We start from the raw sequence: 15,682 nt of genomic DNA, 5'->3' as shown, positions 1-15,682 counted from the left end.
GTTCACCAATCTTGCAAGGTTTTTCTCCAGTTCCTCGGTCCATTAGGACACATCGTAGTGCAATTGGTAGGTTGTTTGCCTGCAGTGCTCATGATACGTTAGTGTGGAATGTTGTTCAGGCAGCTGGCTTCTGAACAACTCAACCATCCACTCTGTCTGTAAATGAGTACTGTACCTTGGCTAGGGGGTAAAGATGACTGAGGAAGGCAATGGCAACCATCCTGCTGAAAGTCGACCAATAAACCAACATGCATAAGTCATTCTCAACTTGTTACTTACATAGAGAGGACTACTCTTTATCTTTTTTACTTCAGTCCGTTAACATTTTGACAACTTATAATAATATTGGCCATTTTTTTGAAACATATCTGCTATTTAGACATGGAGATCTACACCACTCAGCAATATCAAAGGTGCATTGTTTGAGGCCAAATACACCAGTATGGAGAAATACATCCATATAAGATTTTATACCAGCTACAAAGGCACACTTTGGGGTTTTTTTAATGCTCATTTCAAAAGGAGACTTCAGTTTCTAGTGCTATCAGTTGGTCACTATGTAAACACTAAATAATAATCAACATGGCAAGAAATAAAAATAGTAAAGAAAAAAACTATTTAGTCTTGTTGTTCTGTCTATCACAACCCAATAACTCTAAGCAGATTACGAGAAATTAAATCATTTAGGAGCCGTTTTACTAAAGTGCAGTAAAATCTAGGCTTAGTAACATAGAGGGGCATAATCAAACGTCGCCGGCCAAATAGATCGCCGGCGATCTATGTTGGCGGCAGCGCTACAGCTGGCCGGAACCGTATTATCGAAAAAGATGGCCGGCCATCTTTTTTTTCGATAATACGGTTTAGCCCGGCCAAATGCCGTGGAGTTCACCGGGTTTGAGATGTCCGGGTTTGTTTTTCAGCGATAATGGAAAGTTATGTCGGCCATCTCAAACCCTGGCCAAATTCAAGGCATTTGGCCGTGGGAGGAGCCAGCATTTTTAGTGCACTGGCCCCCCTGACATGCCAGGATACCAACCAGCCACCTTAGAGGTCACTGCGGTGGACTTCAGTAAAGCTCACACGTGCATAGCTCCCTTACTTTGGGAGCTGAGCCCCCCAAACCCACTACCCATAAATGTACTGCACCCACTAAAATTGCTCCAGGGACCTGCATACAGCCTCTAGGACTTATTGCTGCTGTATAACTTTGGCACACCAATTCACACCTGAAGACTAATTTCTCTGGAAAAAGTCCTTTCTTGAAATAACCACGTTTACTCACAGTTAACTGCAGATCAGAGGTTGTGCCCCACTGGCAAAGAGTCCCCTGGTACTAAGTACATAAGTACATAAGTAGTGCCATACTGGGAAAGACCAAAGGTCCATCTAGCCCAGCATCCTGTCACCGACAGTGGCCAATCCAGGTCAAGGGCACCTGGCACGCTCCCCAAAAGTAAAAACATTCCAGACAAGTTGTACCTAAAAATGCGGAATTTTTCCAAGTCCATTTAATAGCGGTCTATGGACTTGTCCTTTAGGAATCTATCTAACCCCTTTTTAAACTCCGTCAAGCTAACCGCCCGTACCACGTTCTCCGGCAACGAATTCCAGAGTCTAATTACACGTTGGGTGAAGAAAAATTTTCTCTGATTCGTTTTAAATTTACCACACTGTAGCTTCAACTCATGCCCTCTAGTCCTAGTATTTTTGGATAGCGTGAACAGTCGCTTCACATCCACCCGATCCATTCCACTCATTATTTTATACACTTCTATCATATCTCCCCTCAGCCGTCTCTTCTCCAAGCTGAAAAGCCCTAGCCTTCTCAGCCTCTCTTCATAGGAAAGTCGTCCCATCCCCACTATCATTTTCGTCGCCCTTCGCTGTACCTTTTCCAATTCTACTATATCTTTTTTGAGATACGGAGACCAGTACTGAACACAATACTCCAGGTGCGGTCGCACCATGGAGCGATACAACGGCATTATAACATCCGCACACCTGGACTCCATACCCTTCCTAATAACACCCAACATTCTATTCGCTTTCCTAGCCGCAGCAGCACACTGAGCAGAAGGTTTCAGCGTATCATCGACGACGACACCCAGATCCCTTTCTTGATCCGTAACTCCTAACGCGGAACCTTGCAAGACGTAGCTATAATTCGGGTTCCTCTTACCCACATACTAAGATTAGCAGTAGGTCAGAGCTGGCACAATGGTGTACAATGCCCTCTTTCAGCACCATTCAAGGTACGAACTACGTTCTCTAACGTGGGTAACACAGGAAAGGGAACTAAAACTGGCTTACAAAAATGGCCACTACCACATGGACTACAACAGGAAACAAAACAGGGCACACTCTGACCCAGTTAGCAAGGGGGAAAAGCACCATGGGAGTAGAGCCCAGTACCCTACACCCACCACAATGCATTGCTAATGTGACTCTGCAGGGCACCTAACAGAAAAGGTGTCACACTCACCCGAGAGCCATAGCACAACCAGGGAAAGGCTGTCGGAGGATACAACACATTTTGCTGTCATGGAGGTGGGTACGGCATTTGAGGCTGGCAAAAAAGGTTTTTAGTTTTATTTTTTTTAGTATGGAAGGGGGTTGGTGACCGCTGGGGGTGTATGGGGAGGTCATTCCCCATTCCCTCCAGTGGTCATCTGGTCAGTTGGGGCACCTTTTTGAGGCTTGGTCGTGAAAATAAAAGGACCAAGTAAAGCCGGCGAAATACTGCTTAACGCTGCTTTTTATTTTTCATTATCGGCGAAAGCCGGCCATCTGGTAACCACGCCCATGCCCGCCCATGTCCTGCCTTTGCTAATCTATTGACACGCCCCCTTGAACTTTTGCCGGCGAAGCGACGGGAAAGCAGCGATGCTGTCAAAAATGCCGCTTTCCATTATACCGATTTCGACGCTTTTATGAAATTGCCGGCCATCTCCCGATTTGTGTCGGAAGATGGCCGGCGATCACTTTCGATTATAAGCTGGATAGTAACATAGTAGATGACGGCAGAAAAAGACCTGCACAGTTCTAACGTGAAATTTTCCCATGAGCGAAGCCCAATTTACTGCAGCATTGTTATTGGGGTTTTTTTTTTTTTCTTTTTTTTTTTGCAGGTCCTATGCTAATGTTTCTATTAGTACACAGTACCTGCAAAAAAATTAATGTGGAAGTGTTACCCTGTTAACCCTGCATTATCCAGTTAGTGCACTCAAATCATAATACTCTACCTAGATAATAGGGGAAAAACTACTCTCCACCCATGACAAACCCCTTCCTAAAATTATTCTTTAAAAATAGGTAAAACACAGATTATTACATACAAACAGATAAAATACTACAAAATGCTTTAATGCATTTTGTGGTGGCCTGTTAGCATGCAATAACCGCATGTTAAGGGATTAACACCCTTCAGTAAAAGGGCCCCTTAGTTATGTGCATAAATAAATTCCAATCAAATAATAAAAACACAGCAAACAATAACCCAAAGAAATCCTATACTTCCTTGTCAGGATAAAAATGCCCAAATAAAAATACCCGTAAAAACAGTCATGAGAAACTAAACTCACAACTTTCTCTCCCTCAAAAAAAAAAAATCATTTGTCTCTAAAAAGAACCCCTCATCATCATGAAAACATTGCTTAAAAATCAAATCAGGAACAGTGGTAGTGGGTGCTGCTACACTAATAAATCCTTCTTATGGAAAATAATGGTTGAGAAGATCAACCTCAAGTTTAAAGAGACTTGATCTTCTCAACCATTGTGTTCCATAAGAAGGTTTCACTTTGGGGAGTCTCAGCAGGCAATCAGTGGCTCACGTCTGTCTTTTTGTTTAGTTTTACACTTTGTAACACACACCACGTACAAATGCATTCACTTCTCGGCTTTATTGATTACTGTTTTTAAATCATCATTCTTTCAACACTAGGGATTTTCAAGAACCTTTCTTAAGTTCATTTATGATACAATTCGTATGCACCTTGTTAGCATTTTTAACTATCACCAAGGGCTTTTAAAACACTTTTAATAATTAAGGGGCCCTTTTACTAAGCCGCGTAAGCATCTACGTGCACCCAATGTGTGCCAAAATGGAGTTACTGCCCAACTACCACTTGGCTCTTGCGGTAATTTCATTTTTGACGCATGTCCGATACGCACCTCTGAAAAATATTTTTTATTTTCGGGCATGCTTAACAGACACACGCCAAGTGGCATTTGGTGCGTGTAGATCATTACCGCCCGGATTCTTTACCACTAGGTCAGTGGCTGGCAGTAAGGTCTCAGACCCAAAATGGATGCGCAGCAATTTTGATTTTTCCGCACGTCCATTTTCGACAAAAAAAAGGCCTTTTTTACAGACACGCTAAAAAATGGATCGGCGTGCGCCCAAAACCTGCACCTACACTACTGCAAGCCATTTTTCAGCGTGCCGTTGGTAAAAGGACCCATAAGTATTATTTAGACCCCTTTTGTTTATCACTATTTATCACTTTTCGGGTTTAATATTTTTATTCAGTTTTCAGTTTTTCACACATTTCACAATGTATTTAAGTAATATTGAGTATAGAGATATTCATTTTGGCATTCATTTCCATCCTCTTTGACACTATTAGTTTTTTCATTATGGTTCATGTATTTACTTATTCATTAATTTGCTTTTTTGTTTAAAGTTGACTCCTGATGAAGGCTGTTAAACCGAAGCATGGCCTGTGTTGAGTATGCTTGTCTGGGACTTGTGCATGCAAATCAATCAATAAAAGGAATTGGTTTCATAATATCAGATCATCTTTATGCTTTATTTCTTCCACTCCTGAGATTGGTTTGCCTATGCTGTATTTTGGAAGCCTTTGGTTATCTCTTGAGTTTTGGAATAAAAGTGTGATGGCAGCATGGTCAGAAATATGGATATGTTCAAGAATCATATGCTACAGGGATTTTGAAATTTAAAAAATAATCAAATCTCATATGTGAAGTATGGGGAACAGAATAAAAAATAAAATCAACGTCTGAAGGGTGCATAAGTCTCCAAATATCAAAAAATGAGAGATTTTTGAATTCTATGAGGAGCTGCTGATCATCATTCTAGAATTGCATTTAAAACTAGATTCCACTCGCCAACAGCAATGACATGGATAGCCTTTAAATGGAAAGTTGTTGAAGTAATTCTTGAAAAAATAAGCAATGGTATTGCCATCTAATTACTACTAAGCTTATTTGGTTCCATGCCTGCTATACAGGATTCTTTGTGTTTATCCCACGCAGTTTTGAATTCTGTTACCATTTTCATCTCCACCACCTCCCACAAGAGGGCATTCTAGGTATCCACCACCATCTCTTTGAAAAAGAATTTCCTGATGTCCTCTAGTTGTACCACCTTTCCGTCTCTGGAAAAGATTTTTTTGTAAATTAATACCTTTCAAGTATTTGAATGTCTGTATCATATCACCCCTGTCTCTCCTTTCTTCCAGGGTATACATGTTTAGTTCCTCAAGTCTGTCCTCATGTGTCTTGTGATGCAAACCCCATACCATTTTTGTCACTTTTCTCTGAACCACTTCAAGTCTTTTTATGTCCTTAGCAAGATATGGCCTCCAAAACTGAACACAAAACTCCAAGTAGGGCCTCACCAAGAACTTGTACAGGGGCATCAGTACCGCCTTTCTTCTGGTTATACCCCTCTCTAAGCAGCCTAGCAGCCTTCTGGCCATGGCCACTGTGTTGACGCATTGTTTCGTCACCTTGAGATCCTTAGACACCATCACCCCAAGATTTCTCTCCTGAGCTGTACTTATCAATCTCTCACCTATCTGGTATATTTCCATTGGATTTCTGCACCCCAAGTGTATCACTCTGCACTTCTTGGTGTTAAATTTAAACTATCAAAAAACTAAGAAACCAAAGTCACGTAAAACAGTTATATTTATTTATTTATTTACTGCTCATAAAAACCTTTTTCTTTTTAGTACTCAGAGTTATACATCCTACCAATTTACACCAGCTGCCTTGTTTTCAGTATCAAAAAGAGCATGTAGCCAATCCTCATTACAACAGAATTCAAATTATTTATCATCAAATGCCCTTAGCTTGTGTGGTATCCAAATGGTGTGACTGCTGTCCCAATTCCTTGCTCATGAATGATGTATTTATTGTGCACACAGATCCTTTGTAAAATCATTACTTATCTGGTGGTCTTGATCAATCAGAGTGACTCGCAATCACCCCTCTGCTTAGCTGATTATATTCTGCTGTTGGGTTCTGGCAACTCCAAAATACAAAGTGCACAACGGAAACCAGTGTAGTGCACGTGATTACGTGAGAACAACCAAATCTACATCCTTGTTTATTTATTTTTGACGTTTATATCCCACATTATCCCAAACAAGTTTGAGTTCAATGTGGCTTACAATAAACAGTATAGGATACATAACAAAGAATAATACCTAAGAAGTTCCCATTGGAGTCACTCTGATTGATCAAGACCACCAGATAAGTAATGAAATTACAACGGATTTGTGTGATCAGTAAAGATGTAGAGCAAGGAATTGGGACAGCAGTCATTCCATTTAGATACCACGCAGTTTAAGGATATTAGATGAATAATTTGAATACTGCTATAATGAGGATTGGCTACATGCTCTTTTTGATATTGAAAACAAGGCAACCGGTGTAAATTGGTAGGATGTATAACTCTGAGTACTAAAAACAAAAAAAAGTTTGTATAACTAGTAAATAAATAAATATAACTGTTTTAAAGTAGAATTATCAAAAAACTATGAAACCTATTTTGATAGGAACCGGACATTAAGAGGTATCCTAGTGTGTTTTACATTGGTTAAATTTTAACTGGCAGACCTTTAACCATTCTTCTTATACAATACTGATATCCTAATGATTATTATGAGAACTTACACCACACATCTTATGCAAAATACACAGTTAGCAGCTAAATCCACAGGCCATAAGTCATGACATAAAACCCATCTGTCGCAGACAAAAACCAAGGACTAATTATCCCCTAATAGGTAGCAAATCCTGTTATCTCACCTTGCAGTCTGTGGTAGACTTCCAATGGTAAAGAAGTGATTCCTCCTCTGAGACTCAAGCTGAAGCTTCAGTGATTCTCTCAGTCCAGGAATAAAGTCCGAGATCTGTATTCTGGATGCAGATGACACAGTCTTTAGGTAATGCCATATATTGTAGCTGAGCTAACCTTGTGAGTTTGTTACAAGGTATGCAGTTCACTGGTGTTTAGGAAATCAGTCTCTTGCTCTCTCAGAGCCTTCTATCCTCCTGCAAGTCTTCTGGTCCTCTCTCCTCTCTGCCTACACTGGCATCCAAGGGTCAGATGATACCTGTGAACCAATCACAGCAGGTGTAATAATGTCCAGCCAGCTTCATGGTCATGAAGAGAGCCTTTGTTGTAGCAATGAAACTGTTATCGATGGCATGCAAACCTCCTTGTCGTATCTCATTCTCCTGGAGCCATGTGTATCTCTCTCCTCCCTACTTCCCAGGAGATAACTAGGCTAGTTTGCAACAAATAATGGATGATGTCATCATGGTATGTTCAGCAGTAATTTTCCTTTGTAGAAAAGCTGGTTTCTGATGAATACGGATATATATGCAGGCCACAGGCACAAGTGTCCATATTGTTATAACAGAATGGTTCGGCTTATGTAGGCCAAGACCAGCAAAGGTGAGATCTCAGGTAAATACTCCTACACTGCTCACCTTCCTTTCCTCCAAGCAGATTCCATTTACCACCACCCTCTGCTGCCTGTTGGTCAACCTGTTTCCAATCCAGTTAAGCCTTCTCAACTTGGAGTGGCCTAATGGTTAGTGCAGCGGGTTGCAGACCTGGGGATCCATGTTCAATTCCCACTGCTGCCTAATGGTCGACAGTGGGTTAAGATCCTAGGGAACCAGGTTCAATTCCCTCTGCAGCTCCATGTGACCCTAGGCAAGTCATGTAGCCCTCCATTGCTCCAAGTACAGTATACTTAGATTGTAAGGCCATCTGGGACAGCCTCGATTTGTGCTTTGAAAGAGACGGTATATCAAATTGAAAAACTTAAACTTAAAACTTATTCAGGAGTCTTCTGTGAGGAACTGTGTCAAAGGTTTTGCAGAAATCCAAATAGATTACATCTAGCGCGTGTCCTTTATCCAGGTCTTTGGTCACCTAGTCAAAGAAATCAATCAGATTCGTTTTGCAAGATTTTTGTTTGGAACCTCTCCATTTCTAAAGATCTGTTAAAGGCTTAAGTGGTCCTGCCAGGATATCTCTGAGCTTCCTCAGTATCCTGGGATATATCCCATCCGGCCCCATAGCTTTGTCACTTTCAGATATTCGAGTTGTTTATAAATGCTTTCTTCCATGAACAGTGCAATATCCACTCCATTCCCAGATAAATCCTCATCAGCCGACCATGGTCCTTCTCCAGTATTTTCTTCCGTAAACACCGAAGAGAAGTATTTGTTTAACACATTCACTTTATCCTCATTACTCTCCACATAGCGTATTGTCTACTAACAGGCTCATTTTCAAAAGAGAAGGGCGCCCATCTTTTGACACAAATCGGGAGATGGGCGTCCTTCTCCCAGGATCGCCCAAATCGGCATAATCGAAAGCCGATTTGGGCGTCCTCAACTGCTTTCCGTCATGAGGACAACCAAAGTTCACGGGGGCGTGTTGGAAGCGTAGTGAAGGCGGGACTGGGGCATGCCTAACACATGGGCGTCCTCGACTGATAATGGAAAAAAGAAGGGCGTCCCTGACGAGCACTTGGGCGACATTACTGGTCCATTTATTTGTTACGAACAAGCCTCAAAAAAGTGCCCGAACTGACCAGATGACCACCGGAGGGAATCGGGGATGACCTCACCTTACTCCCCCAGTGGTCACTAACCCCCTCCCACCCTAAAAAAATACTTTTTAAATATTTTTTGCCAGCCTCAAATGTCATACCCAGCTCCATGACAGCAGTATGCAAGTCCCTGGAACAGTTTTTGTGGGTACTGCAGTGTACTTCAGGCAGGCGGACCCAGGCCCCCCCCCCCCCATCTGTTACACTTGTGGTGGTAAATGGGAGCCCTTCAAAACCCACCAGAAACCCACTGTACCCACATGTAGGTGCCCCCCTTCACCCCCTAGGGCTATGGTAGTGGTGTGCAGTTGTGGGGAGTGGGTTTGGGGGGGCTCAGCACACAATGTAAGGGAGCTATGCACCTGGGAGCAATTTCTGAAGTCCACTGCAGTGCCCCCTAGGGTGCCCGGTTGGTGTCTTGGCATGTTAGGGGGACCAGTGCACTACGAATGCTGGCTCCTCCCACAACCAAATGGCTAGGATTTGGTCATTTCTGAGATGGGCGTCCTCGGTTTCCATTATCGCCAAAAATTGGGCACAACCTCTCTAAGGACGACTATCTCTAAGGTCAACCTATATTTCGCGATTTGGGCGTTTCTGACTGTATTATCGAAACAAAAGATGGACGCCCATCTTGTTTCGGTAATACGGGTTTCCCCGCCCCTTCGCCGGGACGTCCTGCGAGGATGTCCTCAGGAAAACTTGGATGCCCCTTTCGGTTTTGCCCCTCCATGACATCTAGATCTTTTTCTTGTGTGCTGACTCCCAAGGCTGACCTTAGCATCAATTAGCTGTGATTCAGAGTATTCTTCTTCCAATTTCCTAAGGTCTTCCTGCAATTTTTCACAGTCCGCATGTGTTTTGACAACTTTGAATAGTTTTGTGTCATATGCTTATTTAATCATCTTATTTTCTTTTATTTATAAGAATTTTCAATGACTACAAAGAAATCTTAAAGCAATATGCAAGACAATGAAAAACAAGAAAAAAGTAATACAATCCTCATTAAAGCATAACAGTCCACTTTATGGGAAATTGACTGGCCTGGCGAGATCCTATTATTCCAAATACAATCATAAATTTAAAGAAAAGTGTAATTCTGCAATAAGAGAAGAGCTAAATTTAAGCCCAACTTGATCATCCTGTCTCTAACCCTTGATATTTACAGGGAAACTGTAAGAAAAAAGACCCACTGACAGCTGAAACCCTGGGTTTCAGCTTTTGGAAGGCTTTACGCCTCAACTGAGTAGGCCTGGCCACATCTGAAAACATAAGCACATTCTGTCCACCAAAAGGTAAATTTTTCTTAGGAAAATAAGCATGCAAAATTTTCTACTTTGGTTCCATCAAGCCAAACACCACTAGTAGAGTTGCTCTTTTAATAATATTTCCCTTTGATGACTCAAGAAACTTGGTTAAATCCAAGCTATCTGGAGAATTCAACACACCGTAATCACCTTCCTGATTACCTGACTTAGCATTCCTAGGCAGATAATACAGCTGAGGAATCTAAACCTAATTGCAGAATATCTTTAAGGTACATTTTAATAGTTCCATAGGAGATAGGTAGTTTTATTTATTTATTTATTTATTTATTTATTTATTTATTTATTTATTTATTACATTTGTACCCCGCTCTTTCCCACATACAGCAGATCCAGTGCGGCTTACGTAGTAAAAGAAAGCATCTTACATGGTAAAGAATACAGTAAAAACAAGTAATTGGTAACAGGAAAGTTTTAGAGACTCAGATTAGAAGCATGAAAAGCATTTCCCAAGGCGTCTATCTGTAAATGCAACAACAAGTTGTCCTTAGTCGATACAGACAATACTGATTGACCTAGGGCAAGCTGAAGCTCAATCTTTTCCAGATATTTTTCCATCACAGCAAGCCTAGTTCTATGATCCACTAATTATCTGAGGTTTCGTCTGTGAATTTACTATACAGTAAGAAATTCTCCTGCAGGTTCCTATCCATACTAAGTGTAGCATCAAAGACATCCTTTAATGAAACCTCCTGCTTTCCCACCAAAGATACTGAAGAATCCCTTAAAGTCTTATATGCAGTTGAAACTGCAGCTGGTATAGAAATACATACAGTACCTCTGCGGATGATACTGACACTCTGTCCAGAGGAATAAGAGAAGAGTCCTCCAACGGTACCAAAACCTTAGAGGCTGATGCACCTCCATTCTGGATAGCGTCCTCCATCTCTTGTTGTGCAACAGGTTGTGGGGATGGGATTCTACACCCCTCCCCCACGAAAGAGAAGCCTCTGGGGAGGAAGGAGTACTCATGGCTGATGATGGTAAAGTGACCATCACAGCTTGAAGATGAAAGTCCATAGGGCCCTTAATAATCGGAGCGGATGCCTGTCTTTCTCTCTCTTTTTTGCTTCCCCATTGGAATGTAGCAGAGTCTCATGCTTCATGCACCTCAGTTGCTCCGTATGGGATTCCAAAGGGGTGGGACCTGCCCCTTTGGTCATGCCCTTCGAGCACACACCCACAGCAATGACGCACTAAATAGATAGTAAGGTCCCACTCTGGTGACTCCAGTGGGTAGACGTGCACTCTTCTGCCTGCAGGGAACCTCGGAAGGCACCAGACCAATCCCCATTTAATCACCTCACTTGTCATTCTGATTTCCAGATCATTAATAAGTATGTTAAGCAGCACCGGTCCCAGTCCAGATCCCTGCGGCACTCCACTATTCACCCTCCTCTATTCACCCTCCTCCACTGAGAAAAATGGCCATTTAACCCTACACTCTGTTTTTTGTCCAGTAACCAATTCCTAATCCACAACAGAACATTGCCTCCTATCCCATGACTAGTTTTCTGATGAAGAACTTTATCAAAAGCTTTCTGAAAATCTAGGTACACTACATCAACCAGCTCACCTTTATCGACATGTTTATTCATGCCTTCAAAGAAATGAAGAAAATTGGTGAGGCAATACTTCCCTTGGCTGAATCCATGCTGACTCTGTCCCGTTAAACCATGTTTTTCTCTGTGTTCCAAAATTTTATTCTTTATATTAGTTTCTACTATTTTGCCTGGCACAGAAATTAGGCTTACCAGTCTATAATTTCCCGGATCACCCCTTGGAACCTTTTTTTAAAAATTGTCGTTACATTAGCCAACCTCCAATCTCCAGGTACTATGGACTATTTACAGATCATTAACAGCAGATCAGCTATTTCATGTTTGAGTTCTTTCAGTAACCTAGGGTGCCCTAGGATTTACCACTCTTTAATTTGTCGATTTGGCTAAGTATGTCTTCCAGGTTCATCCACATCATCACCTTTGAAAAACATTTCTAATACTGGTAGATCTCTTACATCTTGTTCCATAAAGACTGAAGCAACAAATTCAAGCCTTTCCGCTATGGCCTTATCCTCTCTGAATGCCCCTTTTGCACCTTCATTATTTAATGGTCCCACGGATTCCTTCACAGACTTTCTGCTTTTGATGTACCTGAAAAAGTTGTTACTGTGAGTTATTGCCTCTGTGGCAAATTTCTCTTCATATTCTCTTTTAGCCTTCTTTATCAGTGTTTTGCATCTAACTTTTCAGTGTTTATGTTGCTTCTTATTTTCTTCATTCTGGTCCTTTTTCCATTCTTTGTTCTAATAGCCTCTTTCATTTCACCTTTTAAGCATGCTGGCTGTCATTTGCTGTTCTTTCCACTTTTGTAAATTAGTGGAATAAATCTGGTCTGGGCTTTGAAGGTGGTATTTTAAAACAGTGGCCATGTCTGATTTTAAGTCCTAACCTTTGCAGCTGATACTTTTAGCTTCTTTTTAACCACTTTCCTCATTTTATCATAGTTGCTGTTTCGAAAATTGAATACTGCTATAGTAGATTCCTTTGTGACTTCAGATATTAGCTCAAATTTGATCATGTTATAAATACTGTTTCCCAGCAGACCTAACACCGTTACCTCTCATACTATGTCCTGCATTCCACTAAGATCTAGACAAGATCTAGATCTAAAATAGCTCTCTCTCTTGTCTGTTCCTGGGCCAGTTCCTCCCAGAAGTAGTCATTTATTATGCCTAGTAATTTTACTTCCCTAGCACTCCCTGATGCAATTTGTGTTCTGTAGGGATCTCATTTTTTTTCAAGAATAGCCAGTACCTGGGGGTAAATGACCAATGGGCATGGTTTAGAAGTCCCTGACTATGCGTAAAGGGGCTCAATGAGCTCTTTCAGTTCTGAAAGGACAGTTAAACTGCATATTCAATGTAGTTGGTATGCATTGCTCTAAAAAGTGAATCAGATCAGTACCTTCCGTTTCTTCATAGATGCCCTAAATCCGTAAACTATTATGGTGGTTATGCTTACCGTGATCATCCAGCATTAGTTCCGTTACATTTAAGGCCTTCCAATCCATCCTTTGATTGGAGCCCACTTCATCGACGAGCATATTTTTCTTCTCAAGAGTCCCAAGACAAGAATCCAAAGCAGCAGTCTCTGAAATAAGGTTAGTAAATTCTAACTTGGTGACTTTTTTATCTGTCTTACTTTCACATAACACAGCTGAGATTTGCTTAAGTTGGTCTGCTATTTCTGCCATGCTGTTCGCCTCAGTGGGACCCGTGTCTGACTTTGTCGGCTAAGAAGAATCAGATTTGGCTGTTTTGCCAATGAATTCAAGGTGAAATCCACCTCTGTCTTTCCATACTTTGATTGTAGCATACTGAGATACAGTAATTAGGCTATTCCATAAAAAAAAAATAATGGTGTTCTGTTCTATAAAAAGTGCTTGTTTGCTGGAGCTCCTCACTTACACCTCCATCCTACGTGGTACTTATACAGTGGCTGACGTTGCATCACACTCGGAGTGACAACTGATGTCATAAGTTCATAGAGAGGAGCTAATTCCTAAGGAGTTTATCATTCCAAATTTACAGACATACATTTCCGCTAAAATTTTATCTCAAAAGCATTTTTTTTGGAGCACTCTGTTTACCATATAAACTGCATTACTTGCAACTGCAGTACAAAAAAGAATACAAAGACTATTCTCCCCCCCCCCCCCCCAACCTCCTCCCCAGGACTACTTTGAAATCCCTGTTGGTCTAGTGGTATAGTCAGGGAAGGAGTGATACCCCAGTCATGGAAGCCATTTTGATACCAGTGCAGGAATGGGCAGGAGTAACTCGGCATCGCTCCTGCCCCAACTATATCCCTAGACCATCAGGGATTATATGATAGACCCAGGGGGAAGCACTCAGGTAGGAGGGTCCGGGAGGTGGGGCAACTCCTGTTCATGGAGGGGGGGGGGAGACAAATAGGACAAAGCACAAATTTTCAGCTTCCACCAAAAAAAAATCGTCATTTTCAGCCAAAAGCAAAAGTATGGCCAAAAATTAAAATACTAAATATCAAGAAGATAGAAACAATATTTTCCAACACAATCAATGTACTCACACAAACCAACGGCTAGAAAATCAACAGCCTAACGGTATGTACAAATTATTCCTCACTTTATTTTTCCAGTTTCCTACAACAACCTTGTCCATATATTTCCATTTATAGGGAGGAAAAGACCTCATTGGTCTCGGCACTCTCATAGAATGTCCCATTTACATGCAAAGTGGTGTGCATGGATATAAAAATGGTAGGTTTTTGACCAATTATCCATATAGACACTATTTTGAATGATCTCAGAATTGTAAACAGGACATTCTATGAGTGTGGTGGATGCACTGAGGTATTTTCCTCCCTATAAAGAAAAAAAATACATATAAGGTTGTTGTAGGAAACGGGAAAGATAAAGGGAAGAATAATTTGCACATATTGTTAAGATGTACATTTTCCAGCTGTTAATTTGTGCGAAAATTAAAATTATCTTTCGGGATTTTGGGACAGTTTGGGCGCCATAACTAAAACCAAAACTGAAATTTGATTGGCCTCTAGTTACATTTATTTAAAAGTTGTAGGGGTTTTTTTTTATACAGCTTCCCTGCACCATTGCTCCGAAGTAATGTACAGTAAAGAGATATGAGTCAATATTTTATTATAGCAATATAGTAAATAGCAGCAGATAAAACAGAATTTTCCCATCCAGTCTTCTTAGTAATGTGGTTAGGGTTATATCTGCCATTCCCTACAGGCTACCCTACCCCCTCCCCACCCTTATTTCCTGGAATAACAAAACAGTCATTGATCTGATGTTCAGGGCTGAACCACTGCAGTAGGCAACTCACCCCAGTGCTGCTATTGTGATGCCTAGATTTTGACACCTATATGAAACCCTAGCATTAAATATAAACACTAAAGTTGTAATATCCCTCCCCTGAGTGAATGAAATACATAAGTTGTGAGACAGAACTATGGAAAATCAGCTTTGAGGTTTCAGAAAAATGCGTTCAGCATTTACAAAAATGTATCAACATTTATTAGTGAGAAAAGCAGGAAGAGTTGACCTCTGCAGAACATACCAAGAGGAAGCAAAAGAGCCATCTCTGCTCTTCTGCTTCCTCATCATCGATTAGTCCATATGGCTTAAGACTAAGAAACATCTGACCATGTTTAAAATCTGATTTCTTTTGTTTTGCTATTCCAGCTGATTTTTCATGGAGACTGACTTGTATTGTGATGTCCTCATTCACTGATAACACAGCTTTTCCAGTAGTGGAAGCCTCCCAAGCTGTTTTGATGGTTGACCATGCATCAAATAAACAGCATTGAAGGTCATCCGACATAGATTTGCAAATCACAGCTCTTCACTTTTCAGCTTTTTATAAATTATACTTAATCTATATCCTGGGTGGGGTGTGTCATAATGGAATAG

The 15,682-nt window shown here is 41.1% G+C and overlaps 1 protein-coding gene across 5 annotated transcripts in view; it reads left to right on the top strand.

Annotated features, from left to right (window-relative positions):
• The window catches only part of TSNARE1 (t-SNARE domain containing 1), a 956,130-nt gene that overhangs the window by 604,892 nt on the left and 335,556 nt on the right, over nt 1–15,682 (top strand). The window lies entirely within an intron of this gene.

This window comes from Microcaecilia unicolor, chromosome 1 (genome assembly GCF_901765095.1).
Source record: "Microcaecilia unicolor chromosome 1, aMicUni1.1, whole genome shotgun sequence".
Lineage (NCBI taxonomy): Eukaryota > Metazoa > Chordata > Amphibia > Gymnophiona > Siphonopidae > Microcaecilia > Microcaecilia unicolor.
Note: the sequence above shows the minus strand (reverse complement) of the source record. Positions and strands in the feature narration are given on the sequence as shown.